Source organism: Dendrobates tinctorius, unplaced genomic scaffold (genome assembly GCF_039654945.1).
Source record: "Dendrobates tinctorius isolate UK_male_01 unplaced genomic scaffold, ASM3965494v1 ptg000030l, whole genome shotgun sequence".
Taxonomy (NCBI): Eukaryota; Metazoa; Chordata; class Amphibia; order Anura; family Dendrobatidae; genus Dendrobates; species Dendrobates tinctorius.
In genome coordinates this window covers 40,531,577-40,550,649 of record NW_027361698.1, presented here as the reverse complement: position 1 = coordinate 40,550,649, position 19,073 = coordinate 40,531,577, and the positions used below count along the sequence as shown (strand labels likewise).

Here is a 19,073-nt window from a genome sequence, read left to right as displayed (position 1 = left end):
GAGACCCTTCATTGCCTCCAAGCCTGACATCACCCTCCCTGGAGGAAGGCAATGCCACTGTGGCGACCATACTCCTGGGGGCGCCACACTTACTGAGTGTGTTGGGGGACACTCGCTTGGCAACGGGATGAAGGCACACAGTAGCGGTTTTCTCACATAAACAAGTCCATGCGGTTTGAAACCAAAAAAGGCCAAAAAGGACAAAAAATCAAGGACAGAAAAGTTTTTTCTCCTCAGGTGAATGAAAAAATATAATAGCTTATAAGTTAAATATCCGACGCGTTGATATCCTTCACCATAATATTAACAATAATGTATATATGTTCTAATAGTGCTCCTTGATACATAATAGAGGCTCCATACAAAATATTTTGCATATCATATAGAAATTTATTAATAATAATCCATAAATAGTGACACCATGCATAGCACTACAAAAAGACAAGGGGTGGTAATAAAAGGCGAATATGAGATGTCATATAATGTCAAATAGGGGAAATCAACAGCATTTCACACAGAAAGTATATATGACCACAGCTACCACTGATGAATAAATAGAGAGCGGAATACAAATTAGTCTCAAGATAAGAATGGTACCACTGAATATGAATGTCAAAATATATGATGAATGTGCATATTTCACCTAGATAAATGTGGATATAAACATCTGACAGGGAAATGGCAGTATCACATTGCCCGTAGTATCCTGTGCTCTTAGAGGAAAGAGGATTCAGTGCTCACCTCTAACTAATCCTATAATCAGGAATGGCCATAGTAAATGTTCCACCAAAGGATAAGGTAATCGCTAGGCCATCCGTCAGCAAATAATCAGTGAAGGAGGGTAGAGATGTTGATAAAGTCATTACCTTCAGTCATGATGCAGCTAAGTCTGAGCACCGGGGGCACGTGTGGGTCGCCAGGAGCCAAGATGCGCGTTTCGCCAATGGCTTCGTCGGGAGGTGTGACCATTTTAAAAGAGGCATGGGCATTTATAGTACATGATATGGATCCTCAGCAAATCAAGGCCTCAGCACAGGTGCCCGCCCACTGTAGGGAGGAGCCAGCGCGCACTGGAGCTGACGAGGAGGAGGACTGACGTCGTCACTACCCGTCACCCCGGCAACGTGCACGCTCCCCCGAAACAGCGGCACGGACACACCGCGCCGCGATGGCACAAGTGTGGAGCGAATCGGTGCGCTTCCTGTGTGATGCATCCGTCCATGGCAGAGTAGGACGGGTGCGCCAGAGCAGTGGAGGGGAGGACTAGCGTCATCACCCTCCATCACCCTGGCAACGCACACGCCCACTCAATGCCACAGGGCAGGCGCAGCGCACACATAGAGCGTGTCTGCGCAGATAATGAAAAGCAGGGTGACAGAGTATGTACCTACAAATAAGATCCCTAAAGAGAGGAACTTAAAGATCAGAAGCACCCTAAATGTCATCTGTACAATACAGCATATATAGAGCATGTTAACAATTTAAGGGATGCCTATCTCATACAGTCCATAATAAGATATAGTATACAGACATATGTGGCATATCAGTTCATAAATCTGCCTATACAAAATTTTACCCAACATTTACTACACACAAGTATTTGCCTGCAGCCATAAATGTACCAATTAAACAATAATGAAAAAGGATTAATAATAATTAATACAATAGAGTCTATATCGGGTAAGTATAAACAACCCCAATATTAAATATACGCATAAACAAAATGCTGATCATAATATAGACTAGCAATACATATTTCTTAAAAAAGAATAAAGTAACAAAAATAAACATATGAATTATAAATGAGACTATGTATCATAATACACAATCATGATTACAGCAAACACTTATGGAAAAGATGGAAAGGTCTTCATAGTTCTTCAAAGTGTATTCCATGTACGATATCGCTGAGGAAATCCAAAGACGGAATAAGTGATGGGAAGGGGGTGAGAGCGCATCATCCAATCTACAATGTGATAAGAAAACATAATATAACAACCAACCAAATAGAAAATTAAAACCATTGCACATGCCTCAAAATTAGCTAAAATGCTTCATAAAAAGGATTTGAAGCTGATAGTTTCATTGAGACCTTTGGGGGCCACTGTATCAAGGATTGTGATCCAGCGTGTCTCTTTTTGGAGCAACCTCTGTCTGAGGTTCCCTCCACGAACCCCCATATATATGTGGTCGATACTACGTACTTTAAATCCCTTAGGGTTACATTTGTGAGTCTCAAAAAAATGTTTAGGGATAGTTTTTTGGAGATGTGGTTCTGAACAGTCTGATGCATTTTTGATATCCCTAATATGTTCTTGAATACGAACTTTGAGGTGCCTCGCAGTCATACCGATATAAATATATTCACAGGGACAGCTAGCATGATATATCACTGCTTCTGTGTTACATGTGATGTGATGGACTATTTTAAATTTTTTTGTCTTAGAAGAGTCCCAGAATTCTTTAGTCCGTAATATGTGAGGACATGCCGAACAATCCCCACAGGGAAAACAACCCCAAGGTGGACCCTTACTTGAAGTAAATGGTGATTTAGTTGGGGGTGGAACATAATGACTGCGGCAGAGAATATCTCCCAGCGACTGTGATTTTCGCCAAGTAATCGAAGGGTATGGAGTCAATTGATTTAAATCTCTGTCAGTCAGCAGCACTGACCAGTATTTTTTAAAAATGTTGCTGATTTCGGCCAAATTAGAATTAAATTTAGTAATAAAGCGCGGTTTAGAGTCGTTGATTTTTTGTGTGCTTTTAAACGGTTTATTCAGTAGGGATTGTCTATCTGAATGAGCTGCTCGCATAAAACCTTTATGGATGTCTTTATTCCTATAACCTCTATCTTGAAAACGACGGGACAGTTCATTTGCTTGTTTGAAGAAAATTTGATCATCTGAGCAAATACGACATGCTCTTAAAAATTGTCCAATCGGAATTGAATTTTTTAATTGTAAGGGATGAGAGGGCGAATAATGTAAAAGTGCATTTGTTGCCGTATTTTTACGGAAAATATCCGTACAAATCGTTCCATCTGAGGTTTTGGAGATGAGGAGGTCCAAAAAGTCAATCAATTTTTGACTCTATTTCCATGTCAGCCTGATATTAGACTCATTGACATTAAGATGGTTCAGGAAGGTATCTAATTGCGATGTGGAGCCCTGCCAGATGAAAAGAATATCATCGATATAACGCAGCCAAGAGGTGATCTGACAGTCCATGCGGTTTATTATGCAATCATAAACCGTACCACGAACACTCCATTACAAACATCACTGAAACATAACATTAAGCTTTGCGGTCTCTAAACATGCAGGAGCATATTCCATCCAATTCCCGTGGGTAACCGCACAGTTCATTAACTGACCTTTGTCAGTGCACACAGTTCCCCAATGCTCTGGGTTATGTTTCAGGAGCTCCTGCTCCCCATCCTGACTCCTTGTCAGTTCTAGGTCCCCAAGGAAACTGCCTAACTGGGATCACCATCCTGGACAGTGCCTTGCTAACCAGGCCATCCGACAGTTCAGATCCTCAGCAGGTCGATAGCTCCCTCAACACAGCAGCCGTCACAGGCTCTGCACATACACGGTCCAAGGCCTCTCCATGTGCTAATCAGGAAGTTACAACCTTCCAACACACTGCCTTCCAGGACTTTACACACTGACCACTCAGGTCCACACACTCCCCACATGTGACCCAAACCCTGGTCACATTATGTACCTGTAACTACCCCCACAGGTGGGTGGTGTATGCGTGGTTAGTCATTCCTGCCCAGCTCTCTGACTAACCCTATAAGCCCCCTATTATAACTAAGCAAAGCATAAACACTTGTGGAACTACAAATCCTAGAGCAACTAAATTTGGGGCTTACAGCGCAGACTTCCTCTGCGACACATACTGTCCATTTACAATAATGTCAGTCCCTATCTCACCATCACAATTGTGCTTCCGTGCATATCCTGAGGAGCACATACAGGGCCCCCTAGCTGTAACAGGGGGTCACTGCCTCACAATAGGTAGTTGAACAGGTATGGCTTGTATCACTATGTATTAGGAAGGTGCTTATGAGCCCTAATATTTAGTTGGCAAAATCCAAACAACTTTAAAAGGAAAATGGCAAAAAAGCCCCTGGAAGTGTGAAGAAATGAAACTCTCCCGACCTGATTTTTCCAGCTTACTATGAAACTATAAAGAAGATTTTTTTCCATATTTTCTATGCACCCAATAGCACACAGTAACCGTACTAATACAGATTCTGAAAGATGAGCCATTCATGAAGCTTTATATGAAAATCCTTATTTATTATGGTGATAGTTGGCCCATACATGGCAAACACATTCTATCCATTGTCTCCCCTGTTTCCTTATAGATTTTAAGGTTGTAAGCAAGGCCCTCACTCCTTCTGTAACTGTTAAACTGTGTGCTGCTTTGCATTTTATTTATTGCCTGTGCATGTTCCCACTCAATTGTAAAGTGCTGTGAAATATCTTGGTGCTATGTAAATAAAATTATTACTATTACCATTTTTTCAATGATGTGGTGAGTGCTGTCTTACTGTCTTACTATTTGGGACCTTAAGGGCATTCTGTCAGCAGGATTTCACACCCCAAACTATTAATATGTACATGTAGTTCTTTCAAAGACAAGCCCAGCAATACCTTTTACATGGCCAGTCCCTCACTCTGTTATTGATAAATCAGCATTTGAATTGACATGCAAATGAAGAAATATTGTACATCTGAAGCCTCTCTCACTCAGCTCTATTTTCCATGCAGCGGTGGCTCCTCCTGCTACCCCTGATTACTCCTTTGCACCCCATAGAGGCTGTCATTATGTTGGTTCTATCATTATGGATGCAGTGATACTAAAAATATTTGACATTTTTAAACGTGTTTTATATAATTTTGGGGGGATTAAAGCAGTTTTTTAATGTTAAATCTTGGATTTTGGAGAAGACGATTTTACTTTTCATAACAAATATTTGAAATTAAAATTTCTTTACAATATAAATTAGTCCCTCAAAGGGACTTTTATGTGCATTCTAATGATCTTAGTAATACACAGCATTACATTAGTAGATTCTATTCTCAGTGATTGGATGACAGTGTAATATTATTATTTATAATAGCGTCATTTACTGTATGTCATGGCGCTTTACATGTGAGGAGGGGTATACATAATAAAAACAAGTACATTAAGCTTAAACAATACAGGGCTCACAATCTACAAGGAATGGGTGAGGAAACAGTAGGCGAGGGTAGAGCTGGCCGTGCAGTGGTTTTGTCGATCAGTGGTACTGCTGTTTGTAAGCTTGTCGGAAGAGGTAGGTCTTCAGGTTCTTTTTGAAGGTTTCCACGGTAGGCGAGAGTCTTATAAGTTGCAGTAGTCAAGGCAGGAGATAATGAGGGCATGAACTAGGGTTTTTGCAGATTCTTGGTTGAGGAATGTTCAGATCCGGGAAATATTTTTGAGTTGAAGTCGGCAGAAAGTGGAAAGGGCTTTGATATGTGTTTTGAAGGAGAGATCAGTGTCAAGGATTACCCCGAGGCAGCGAGATTATGGGACTGGGAAGAGTGAGCAGCTATTTACTTTAACCCCTTTACCCCACGGGTGGTTTGCATGTTAATGACCAGGTCAATTTTTACAATTCTGACCACTGTCCCTTTATGAGGTAATAACTCTGGAATTCTTCCATGGATCCTGGTGATTCTGACAGTTTTCTTGTGACAAATTGTACTTCAGGACAGTAGTAACATTTATTTGATATGACTTGCGTTTGTTCATGAAAAAACTCAGAAATTTGGCGAAAATTTTGAAAATTTCGCAATTTTCCTAATTGAATTTTCATGCCCTTAAATCACAGAGATATGTCACAAAAAGTACTTAATAATTAACATTTCCCACATGTTTACTTTACATGAGCACAATTTTGGAACCAACATTTTTTTTACTTCGGAAGTTATAAAGGTTAAAATTTAAACAGTGATTTCTCATTTTTACAACACCATTTTTCTTTCAGTGACCACATCACATTTGAAGTCACTTTGAGGAGTATATATGATAGAAAATACCCAAAAGTGACTCCATTCTAAAAACTGAACCCCTGAAGGTGCTCAAAACCACATTCAAGACGTTTATTAACCCTTCAGGTGCTTCACAGGAATTTTTGGAATGTTTAAAAAATGAACATTTAACTTTTTTTCACAAAAAAATTACGGTTACTTCAGATCCATTTTTTTATTTTACCAAGGGTAACAGGAGAAATTGGACACAAAAAGTTGTTGTCCAATTTTTCCTGAGTATGCTGCGCAAGTCAGAGCTCGGAATGGAAGGAGCGCCATTTTACTTTTTCAATGCAAAATTGGCTGGAATTAAGATCAGACACTATGTCATGTTTTGAGAGCCCCTGATGTGCTTAAACAACGGAAACCCCACACAAGTGACACCATTTTTGGAAACCAGACCCCTAAGGAACTTATCTAGATATGTGGTGAGCACTTTGAACCCCCAAGTGCTTCACAGAAGTTTATAACGTAGAGCCGTAAAAAAAAATTCATACTTTTTTCACAAAAATGATGTTTTTCCCCCCAATTTTTTATTTTCCCAAGGGTAACAGGAGAAATAGGACACTAAAAGTTATTGTGCAATTTGTCCTGAATACGCTGATACACCATATGTGGGGGTAAACCACTGTCTAGGCGCATGGCAGAGCTTGGAAGGAAAAGAGTGCCAGATTTTACTGCTATGGTTTGCATGTGTCATGACCCACTGTGAGAACCCGGTGCCAAAACAGCAGAACCCTCCCATAAGTGACCCCATTTTATGAACTACACCTCTCATTGAATTCATCTAGGGGTGCAGTGATCATATTGACTCTATCGGTGTGTCACAGAATTAAATACCATTGGGCAGTGAAGACAAAATAACTACATTTTTACCACCAAAATGTTGTTTTAGCCAAATATTTTACATTTTCACACAAGAAGTGGGTAAAAATGGTAACAAAATTGTTCCACAATTTCTATTGAATGTGGTAATGCCTTATATGTGGCTGTACAGTGCTACTTGGAAGGAGCGAAGCGCTATTTGCCTATTCAAGTGAATGGGTCTGTGCACATGACAGTGTGTTTCCACGGACCATGTGTCCGTGGGCAAAACATGCTGACATGTCCGGTTTTTAATGTTAGCATGGCCCATAAAACATCCCGCACACGGGCATACACAAAACACACATTGATGTAATTCATGTGATATGCATCGGCGCTGGGGAAGAAGCGTTACAGTAAGAGATGTTCCCCGGCTCCAGGTGCTGAACACGGCTCTCATCATTCTCCCCTGCTCTGCCAGCAATCGGCCCATCTGTTAGGTATGACAATATCCAAGATACGGCCAAGTCAGTAATGCCAAGAGATGAGAGGGTCTGTAGTAACAGGGAATGGTCCACTGTGTCAAAGCCAGAGGACAGGTCCAGGAGATGGATAGAGCAGTGTTGCTTGGCTTTGGCAATTAATAGGTCATTGGTGACTTTAGTTAGGGCAGTTTCAGTAGAGTGATGCAGCCTGAAGCCAGATTGTAAGCAGTCAAAGAGGGAGCAAGAAGAGAGGTGGGAGGACAGTTCAAGATGAATGTGTTGTTCCAGTAGTTTTGAGGTATAAGGAAGAAGTGATCTGGGGCGATAGCTAGATACAGAGTATGGGTCAAGAGAGGGCTATTTGAGGATAGATGTAATTGAGGCATGTTTAAAGCTTAAGGAGAAAACACCAGTTGTTAGTGATAGATTGAAGAGATGGGTAAGGGTTGGGATAAAGACTCCGGTGAGGTTTGGGATGAAGTGAGATTGAATCGGGTCAAGTAAACAGGTGATGAGTAGAGTTGAGCGAAACAGGTCGGTCAAATTCAAAAGTCGCCGACTTTAGCTAAAGTCGGGTTTCGCCGATCGAAACCCGACCATAATGTGAGGTCGGCCATGATGTCGCCGACCCGCGCGCCTAAGTCGCGTTTCAAATAATGCTTCCAGCGCCTTTTCTCAGCCAATGATGGAGGACGCACACTGTGGGCAACGCGATGACATGGGCAGCGACCACCACCATCTTAGAGAAGGGCATTGAAGTGATTGGCTGGCTTTGTGTGGCGTCACAGTGGCTATAAAAGGCCGAGACCACCGACCGCCATCTTACTTCTGCCGATCTTAGAATAGGGAGAGATGCTGCTGCTGATTCTGAATAGGGAGAGCGTCAGGCAGGGAAGAAGAAAAAAACAGCTTCTGCTGATAGCGATTTTCACTGTACAGTTAGTGTGCAGTGAAAGGGGAGGATTTTTGTTGTGTGCAGCAGCGCTGGTGGTGATTAGGCTGCCTTTTAAGGCTACCTGCTAGCTGCATTGCTGTGTGCACACTGCTGTTCAAACTGCTTTTTTCAAAGCACTCCAACTTTTCTTATTTTGTTCTGGTCAGTTACCAACCGTTCAATTTTTCACACACCGTATAGCAGTGTACGCTCCTCACACACTACCGTGTACCGGCTGGTATCACGGACAAATACAAGCTATCTGTGTGTGACTCTGGAAAAACAAACCGAGGAGATTTTCCATTTTTCCAGACCTACACCGTATAGAGCTGTCCGCTTTTCAAACAGTTTCGTATATCTGCTGTTTGATAACGGTCAAAACTATACAGAGACAGCATGTGTAACTCCGTATAAAAATAGACGGATATTTACAATTTTCCATACAGACACCGTATAGAGCAGTCCGAATCTCAAACAGTATTGTATAGCTGCCGTTCGCATTACCGTCACATCTATACAGAGTCAGCGTGTGTGTGTGACACTCACTAAATACATATACGGACATTTCCATTTCTCCATACACCGTATTGAGCTGACCGATTCTCAAACAGTATTGTATATCTGCTGTTCGCATTGCAGTCACATCTATACAGAGTCAGTGTGTGTGTGACACTCACTAAATACATATACGGACATTTCCATTTCTCCATACACCGTATTGAGCTGTCCGATTCTCAATCAGTATTGTATATCTGCTGTTCGCATTACAGTCACATCTATACAGAGTCAGCGTGTGTGTGTGAGACACTCCGTAAATACATATACGGACACTTCCATTTCTCCATACACCGTATTGAGCTGTCCGATTCTCAAACAGTATTGTATATCTGCTGTTCACATTACAGTCACATTTATATAGAGTCAGCGTGTGTGTGTGACACTCCGTAAATACATATACGGAGATTGTTAGTTACACAAAAAATGTATACAGCTGTACACTTCTGATATAGTACCGTATATCTGCTTGTTGGATTACGGTCAAATACATACTGGGAGAGCGTCTGTGACTAACAAAATATATACGTAGATTTAATTTTTTTTATACACCTTACACAGGTGGACGCTCCTCATACAGTACCATCTCTCTGCTGGTATTTTTGGAACATTTTCCCAAACATGAGGAAGTATGGTGGAAGAGGCCACGGATGTGGGCAGGGGGGCACGGCTGGTACTGATGGTGGTGGTGCATCGGTTTGTTCTGGCAAAAGCACAATAGCAGCTAAGGCAGGAGGTGTTGAGCCTGCGTCATCGTCTGGCCCAAGAAGGCCTGTAAGGTTCCCTTATCTTGGAGTAGGAAAACCGCTTTTAAAGGCGGAGCATCAGGAACAGGTTTTGGCGTACATTGCCGAAACAGCCACCAGCTCTATTTAGAGATGAGCGACTTTGCCTTTTTTCGGGTCGAGTCGGGTTTCATGAAACCCGATTTTCGCAAAAGTCGGGTCGAACGAAATCGGCCGATTATTGTTAAAAGTCGAAGGCCAACTAAAACACGAAACCCAATGCAAGTCAATGGTAAAGAAAAGTTGGCAGTGTGTGGAGGGCAGGAAACACCTACAGTGCCCATTTTAATGTCAAAAACATAAATTCTTATTACTTAAGCTTGTCAACCTTTATTTACTTTATAATAATAGTTAGTCATTGAAAACTGGGGGTTATTTGGCTAAAGTTGTGTGGGGGGTAGGGCTGGCTCCAGATTTTCGTGGGCCCAGGACCAAAGAGTGTCAATGGGCACCTTTAACACATGCCACAATTCATGATCCTCTGATACGGCAGAGAAATAGCGGTATGGTACAATGAAAAATACTTACATCACATGACTGATATCCATTTTAAATTCTCCAATAGCTCCAAAAACGGACAGTATATTACTCCATACAGTATTATGGCTGCCGCATAGTGCGCTATACAGAGTAATGAGGCCCATATATTTCTCCATACAGAATCATTGGTCCCATATATTGTTCCATACAGTATATGATGAGCTCCACATAATGCTACAGTATATGTTGGTCCCCATGAATGAAGCTCCACTGTCTTATGGGCCCAAATAATGCTCCATATATAATGGGCCCCATTTCTAATGCTCCAGTGTGTAATGGGCCCTGTAAATGCTGCTCCAGTGTCTGATGTCCACCTTTGGAATGTGCCAGTATATGGTGGGCCCCATATATCATTCTCCAGAGTATAGTGCTCCCAAAAATTGCTCCCAACCTTTAAAACAATTAAATAAGTCTTCTCGCTAGGGAATCCCTGTACTAGTCTGGACTCATCGTCTCCATCTTCCATCTCTCTGCACTTGGACTGTTTAGGCAGAGGGCGCACAGACGTGATGTCATCACGCTCTCTGACCAGAATGTCACTGTCAGGAAACGCGGAAGACGTCACGGCGGTGGAGCAGGTAGAGGTAAGTATTTCAACTTTGCAAGTGCTGTGATCCTGAGCAAGCATGGGGGGCCCACTCGTTGGCGATGGCACTGGCACAGGGCCCCTCATAGTACGGCAGTGTGTCTGACGGCGGGTGGGGGTGGCACCGGCAGAGACACTTTTGCATACTATGAGGGGCCCTGTGCCAGTGCCGTCGCCCATGAGTATGCCCCCCCAACTGCTCAAGCAACCTGCACTTTCATCTGCATCTTCCTCTTTGTCACCGTGTAAGGTGATATAGTATGCGGGAAGGGGAACCTGAGTTTCATCAGGGTCAGATTCTGGCTGTGTAGAGTGCAAGGGGAATGTAGTGGTCTTGGTCAATGTACCAGCAGTATCATCTAGCAGTGGCTGGGTATCAGTGCACTTGTGGCGCCACCAGGAGTACGGTCGCCACAGTGGCATTACCTTCCTCCTAGGGAGTGTGATGTCATTCTTGGGAGCAAGGAAGGATCTCTCTAGCAGTTAAACCAATGCACAACACAGTTCCCACTCCAGGCCAGCAGGGAGAGCTCTGAACCTGACTGCTGAGGAGCTGCTCTCTGTGGTCGGGAGGAGGGAAGTTAGGGCAGTCTGTGAAGGGAAGGGGAAGTGTGTGGATGTGAGAAGGGGAGATGGAGGATGAGCAGAGTTAAGGCTCACTCCTAGCTGGAGCGCATGGTCCGGGTTCCGGTCTCCGAGTTTGTAGGGACACTGACGGTTCTGCAGCATAAACCAGAGGAAGTAGCAGCTGTAAATGCTCTGTTCCCAACTAAGGCTCGGAGGCCCCAGCAGCGACTTGTGTGAGCCAGAAGGAAAAGGCTATGGCTGCCTGCCATACGAGAAAGTTTCAAAAGAGAGTTAACAGGGGGAACTTCCGTGAACTCAATACTGCGAGAACCTCAGAAAAGCGCTAGAACGGAGGCCACACTACCTATCTGCAGAGAGAGAATTCCTAATTTGCTTCCAGGCTGACCAACTCCTTCTCCATCTGTACTCTGAGTCCTGTACAGCACTTACCAAGTACAGGTAAAGGATCTGCACGACTGTGTTTGTCATCTTTCTCCTGTGCCTGGCGCACGGCTCTGCTACATCCTGCACTGCACACCATCTACCAACTCTTTCATCTGCCCTGCGACTACGGCCCTATCTGTGCAGGGCTTCTACATCTTAGCTGCACCACAACATCTGTCCCAGAGAAGCGACACTGCAGCGCTGGTCAATCTCATCAGAAACCACTGCCCTGGCTGGCCACCCACACTCCATGTAAGATTCATCTTGGACTGGGGAATTCACAATTTGACTTAATAACACATGCATGGTATGTGGGAAAGAGCTCCATGGAGTAATGTGAAGTGTGGCCTGCTGCATCATTCACTTTTGGTGGGGGTGAAGGACACAAGGAAAAGGGTTCTTCCTGACCAGGAGCCAGCACTTGACATCTCATTGCTTGCATTTTTTGAAACTTCAGAAGAGGAAGGCATATTTGCTGGAGTCTGTTTCGGCAATGTAAGCCAAAACCAGTTCCTGATGCTCCGGCTTTAAAAGCAGTTAACCTAATCCCAGAAAAGGTAGCCTTCCAGGCGTTCTGGAGCCAGACCAATACGCAGGCTCAACACCTCCTGCCTTAGGTGCTATTGTGCTTTTGCCACTACCAGTAGATGCACCACCACCCCCACCACCATCAGTACCAGCTGGCAGCCCCCTCCCACTTCCATGGCCTCTTCCACCATACTTCCTCATTTTTGGAAAAATGTACCCAAAGTACCACCAGCTATACTGTATGGTACTGTAAAACAAGGTACAAGGTGTATATAGTATTGGGGAGAATAGGAAGCTCCCTATAGATTTTAGGACGCTGAACTATTATCTCAGGCCCAATATAGGCTTGCAAGAGATGTCAAAAGCAATAATAAAGGATTTTGGGGATATGTCAAAAGTAAAAGAAAAGTCAAACATGCTATAGGATTTTTACAGGATGAAAATGATGAAATGGTAGGACAGGATGCTGAGAAGGCTGAACTTTTAAATTCCTATTTTGCATCTGTTTTCTCTCAGAAAGGAAATGTAACATCAACTGTTCTTCACTGTCCTATTAAGGGAATAGAAGAATCCAGGATATCTATAAACAGAAAGATAGTGAGGAAACACTTAGCTAACCTAAATTAATTCAAGTCTCCAGGTCCAGATGAATTACACCCCAGAGTACTGAAGGAGATAGCAGAAGAAATTTTTGAACCCCTCTCCATAATCTTTGAAAATTCTTGGAGAACAGGAGAAGTGCCAGAAGACTGGAGAAGAGCAAATGTTGTTCCTATCTTCAAAAAGGAGAAGAAGGTGGACCCAGGCAACTATAGGCCAGAGAGTCTGACTTCTATACCAGGAAAGATCTTTGAACAAATTATTAAACAACATGTATGTCAGTACCTGGATAAGAATGAAGTGATTAAACAGAGTCAGCATGGGTTTGTAACTAATAAGTCATGTCAGGCTAACTTAATTTCCTTCTATGACGGAATCACTGATTGGGTGGATCAAGGAAATGCTGTAGATATAGTATATCTTGACTTCAGCAAAGCATTTGACAAAGTCTCTCATACAATCCTTATTGAAAAAATAACTAAGTATGGAATGGACAAGGCAACTGTTAGGTGGATTCATAACTGGCTTAGTGATCGGACCCAAAGAGTGGTCGTAAATGGCTGCACATCCAGTTGGAAGAATGTCTCAAGTGGGGTACCACAGGGCTCTGTCCTGGGCCCTGTATTGTTCAACATCTTTATCAACGATTTAGATGAAGGAATTGAGGGTAAACTGATTAAATTTGCTGATGACACAAAGCTAGGAGGGATAGCTAATACTAGAGAAGAGAGAGAGAGGATTCAAAAAGATATAAATAAACTGGAGAAGTGGGCAGCAACTAACAGAATGGTAAAAAACAGGGAGAAATGCAAAGTACTACATCTGAGCAATAAAAATGAAAAAAGCATATACAGAATGGGAGGAATAGGGCTAAGTGACAGCACATGTGAAAAAGGCTTGGGTATACTAATAGATGACAGACTGAATATGAGTCAACAGTGTGATGCAGCAGCAAAAAAGGCAAATGCAATTCTAGGATGTATTAACAGAAGCATACAGTCTAGATCACGTGAAGTCATTATTTCCCTCTACTCCTCTTTGGTCAGACCTCATCTGGAATATTGTGTCCAGTTTTGGGCACCACATTTTAAAAAAGACATCAACAAACTGGAGCAAGTTCAGAAAAGAGCGACCAGAATGGTGACCGGTCTGCAAACCCTGTCTTATGAGGAAAGGTTGCAGGATTTGGGAATGTTTAGTTTGCAAAAGAGAAGACTGAGAGGAGACTTAATAGATGTCTACAAATATCTAAAGGGCTGTCACATTGTAGAAGGATCAACTTTATTCTCATTTGCACAAGGAAAGACTAGAAGCAATGGGATGAGATGGGATCCAAACCCTTTCCACTTCCTGCCGACTTCAACTCAAAAATATTTCACGCATCCGTTCATTCCTCACCCAAGAATCTGCAAAAACCCTAGTCCATGCCCTCATCATCTCTCGCCTTGACTACTGCAACCTCATGCTCTGTGGCCTCCCCTCAAACACTCTCGCACCCCTCCAATCTATTCTAAACTCTGCTGCCCGACTAATCCACCTGTCCCCCCGCTATTCCCCAGCTTCTCCCCTCTGTCAATCCCTTCACTGTCTCCCAATTGCCCAGAGACTCCATTACAAAACCCTAACCATGACATACAAAGCCATCCACAACTTGTCTCCTCCATATATCTGTGACCTCGTCTCCCGGTACTTTCCTGCACGCAACCTCCGATCCTCACAAGATCTCCTTCTCTACTCCCGTCTTATCTCCTCTTCCCACAATCGCATACAAGATTTCTCTCGCGCATCACCCCTACTCTGGAACTCTCTACCACAACATATCAGACTCTCACCTACCATCGAAACCTTCAAAAAGAGCCTGAAGACCCACCTCTTCCGACAAGCCTATAACCTGCAGTAACCACCGATCGACCAAACCGCTGCACGACCAGCTCTACCCTCGCCTACTGTATTATCACCCATCCCTTGAAGATTGTGAGCCCTCGCGGGCAGGGTCCTCTCTCCTCCTGTACCAGTTATGACTTGTATTGTTTAAGATTATTGTACTTGTTTTTATGTATACCGCTCCTCACATGTAAAGCCCCATGGAATAAATGGCGCTAGAACAATAAATAATAATAATAATAATGGGAGGAGACACAGATTAGATATTAGAAAAAACTTTTTGACAGTTAGAGTGATCAATGAGTGGAACAGGCTGCCACGAGAAGTGGTGAGTTCTCCTTCAATGGAAGTCTTCAAACAGAGGCTGGACAGACATCTGACTGGGATGATTTAGCGAATCCTGCTTTGAGCAGGGGGTTGGACCAGATGGCCCAGGAGGTCCCTTCCAACTATACGATTCTATGATTCTATAGATTACACCTCAATTTAACAGGCTGAAATTGGCTGGTGTATGACAAAGTACAAGGTGTATATAGTATTGTGGAGAATTTGAATCTCCCTAGAGATTTTAGGAGGCTGAACTATTATCTCAGGCTCACTATAGATTACACCTCAATTTAACAGGCTGAAATTGGCTGGTGTATGACAAAGTACAAGGTGTATATAGTATTGGGGAGAATTGGAAGCTCCCTAGAGATTTTAGGTGGCTGACAATGATGCTCTCAGTCCAAGTATGGCAGAAGGCAGCCTAATTAGCAGGACTGTTGCCTCACAAAAGTGTGGAAAAATGAACGTTTGGTAACTGTGCAGTTAAGAAGAAGAAAAGTATTTTTGCTTTTAAAAAAGCAGTTTGCACAGCAGTGTGCAAACAGCAATGCAGCTATCAGGGAGCCTTATAAGGCAGCCTAATAACCAACAGAGCTGATGCACAAAAATACATCCTCCCCTGTCACTGCACACAAACTGTTGTGTTGTACAGTGGAAATTGCTAACAGCAGAAGCAGTTTTTTGGTTCTTCTTCCCTGCCTAACGCTCTCCCTTATTCAGAATCAGCAGCTGCAACCTCTCCCTAAGGCTGGAGTCACACACAACGAATAAAAAATCGGTCCCATTTTAACGGTACGAAATCGCACAAAGGTATCTTAACCAGTGATGCGTTTTTGATGCGATTTTTCTTCATTGATGCGATTTTAATCGCATGTAAGCATCCGTTTTACATCTGTCTGCCGATTTTTTCTCTGACCATTCCAAAATTGATAAATAACCGTTCTTAGGCCTGAAACTCATTTAAAAATCATCCCTCCCTATATTTATGGCCTCTCCAACAGGTGTGAGACTAATACCTTTGACATACAGTCAGTGCTTGGATTTGGTTAGCTCTGCTTTGTGCTAAACATGACAGACAGGCTCACTTTTAACACCACTGAGCGTGTTCTTTTCTATTGGGTTTTATCCCGACGTTTTGGGGAGCAATACCCTGTGATTATGGATCCGCGGAGGGGTAGGCGAATGTGGGTCCATCCACTTTTGCTCCGAAGGATATCTAAAGGCCATTTCCACAGTCTCTATACATCTCTGCGGAGCCATCCAGAGAAGTTCTATCAATATTGTCGGATGAGCCTTGCGACATTTGATATTTTGCTGGAGATTGTGCTCCCTGGGATCTCGTTTCAAGACACGAGGATGCACAAAGCTATTTCTGCTGAGGAGCGTCTACTCCTCACCTTACGGTATGTCTCAAACCAATATGTTGATGATGTGTGAAGCTGCATATTTATTTTACACACCTTTAATCATATTTCGTATTGCCCTATTATCTTAATTTATTTCCCAAACATTTAACAACAACAATTTTATGCTTGTGGCTTTCGTAACCAAGCCATGGCATGTAATGTAATCTTCATCATGCCTACTTTAGACTTCCTCGACTTTAAATGTGTTTGAAAAAGTTTTTTTTTTATTTTTGGCAATGTCCTAATGTTTTTTTTCCTTTTTTTTTTTAGCTTCCTTTCAACTGGCCTTTCATATGCTGGTCTGCATTTAGAATTTTTAATAGGCAAATCAACAATCTCTGGCATAGTACGGTCTACATGCTCCGAAATCTGGACCAGACTCCATCATGTGGTAATGCCGGAGCCCAAAATGCCTGACTGGTTGCGTATCTCCCGTGGATTTGCGGACATGTGCCAGTTTCCACAATGTATTGGAGCCCTAGATGGGAAGCACATCCGTGTGCGTAAGCCGCCGAACTCAGGGTCCCAATTCTATAATTATAAACAATATTTTTCTTTTGTATTGTTGGCTTTGGTTGACACTCACTACAGGTTTATAATTGTAGATATTGGGGCCTATGGAAGAACTGGAGACTCCAGAGTCTTCAATTCTTCCATTATGGGTCGGCGGCTGCGTAATAATGAGCTTGACCTACCACCACCACGTCAGCTTCCCAACTCAAATCTGGAACCGGTGCCTTATGTTATTATAGCAGATGAGGCATTCCTATTGAGCAGACATGTCATGAGGCCATATCCACGACGAACCCTTGACCAACGGCGTAGAATATTTAACTATCGACTATCACGTGCTCGGCGACTGGTGGAATGTGCCTTTGGCATTCTTACCGCCAAATGGAGGGTCCTACAGTCGGCAATTCAGCTGAGTGAAGCAAATGTCAATGAAGTTATTAAAGCCTGTGTTGTCCTACATAACTTCACAAGGATACATGACTGCCCCTCATATGATGATGCTGAAGTGGACTCTGCTAATGTGTCTAGGCCTAGGACACATGTAAACCCACCCCATCGTCCAATTTCCGGACTCAAAGTCCGTGATGTGTTGACAAATTATTTTGTGACACCTCAGGGTGCAACTGCATGGCAAGATGATGCCTTATCTATGTAGTGGTTTTTTAGTGTTGTGTTCTCATAAAGATTTTGGCCTTTACCTTTGTGTTAAATTTTTGTTTCAACAGTACTTGTTACTATATCTATGTAACACATTACAGAACATGTACGTACATGAACAGACACACATAGTGAATGAAAACAAGTTTATTACTTGTTTTTTGGAGTTATTGCAGTAACATATAACCATAGTAGTTGGCTTTGGCCTAATGTTATCAGCACATTAGGAATCAACATTTCAAGGCAAACAAAAAACATCATGGACAATAGACCAAACCTAACAACAAGGTAAAAATGAAAACCTACAAGTCATGGTAGGTTGGGGGTGGTGAAGGTGGGGGGCCGATTTGGAGATTTGGCCTTGGTTGCTGGGCCACATCTCTGTCCCCCTGTGCACTGGCAGGTGGCTGTGCCATCTGTTGCATCCTGGCAGGATCTATTTGTGGGTTTTGGTAGGGGTAATTTTGTAATTGTTGTGGGTAGTCCTGGTAGGGCTGCCCAAATTGCCCATATCCCCCAATATGTCCATGTCTAACATACCCATGTTGGGGCCAATCACCAACATTGGGTATGTTAAAGTGGTCATATTGGGCATGTGTGCCCTGGCCCATATATTGGACCTGTGGAGCCACATTGGGGATGTGTGCAGGCTGAGGCGGAGGTGTTGCCACCCGTGGAGGAGGAGGAGGAGGAACAGGTTCCAAGGATGGTTGACTACTCACATCAAGTCCAACCAGCCTATCAATCTGATTCTCCTCTGACAGCTGCCACCTTTCAAGGAACTGAAAGACACTGCGGGGATTATTGGGTGGTGTGCTGGCATCCAAGACGATTTGGAGAGCCCCTCTCGTACGCAGCCTGTACCCACGGGGAATTGCCCTCAAATACTGTGCCAGACTGCGGCCATATGCCTCCTCCCCATCATCATGAGCAGCTGTCGACAAGTAGTCCAATACACCACGGTCAACCTGCATCCTTGTTCCCGAAGCTGCTCCTTCTCTCCTGCACCTGCCTCGTCGTGGTAGGGCAGAAGGCTGTGGCGAGGTCTCCAGTGGCATGGTGGGGCTACTACTGTTGCCCCGGTCATCAGGCTGTGCTGGCTGGCTGGCTAACTGATTCTGGTGGTGGTGGTGATCTTGGTGGTAGTGCTGGTGTTGCTCTGGGAAGTCCAGAAGATGGGCCTGAGCCTGCAGCAACATCCGACTCAGGATCATTTAGGACCTCAGAGTCGGAACCCGTCTCCCTCTCTGTGAGGTTTGACTCGGTGCTACAATGGGAAAAATAACATCAAGTAAATTTGGCTTCCAGAATATACAAAGTACTACATTAAACCATGTACTTACGGTCTCAGCTCCATCACAGGAGCCAGGAAATGTAGGCTGTCGTA

General features: G+C 43.4%; 1 long non-coding RNA gene across 1 annotated transcript in view; it reads right to left on the bottom strand.

Annotated features, from left to right (window-relative positions):
• Positions 1-433: 433 nt before the first annotated feature.
• LOC141086062 (uncharacterized) overlaps positions 434-19,073 on the bottom strand; it is an 88,569-nt gene continuing 69,929 nt past the window's right edge. Inside the window, exon 3 of the long non-coding RNA XR_012231494.1 lies at positions 434-1,966. This is a non-coding gene — a long non-coding RNA (uncharacterized lncRNA). The remainder of the gene's footprint in view (positions 1,967-19,073) is intronic.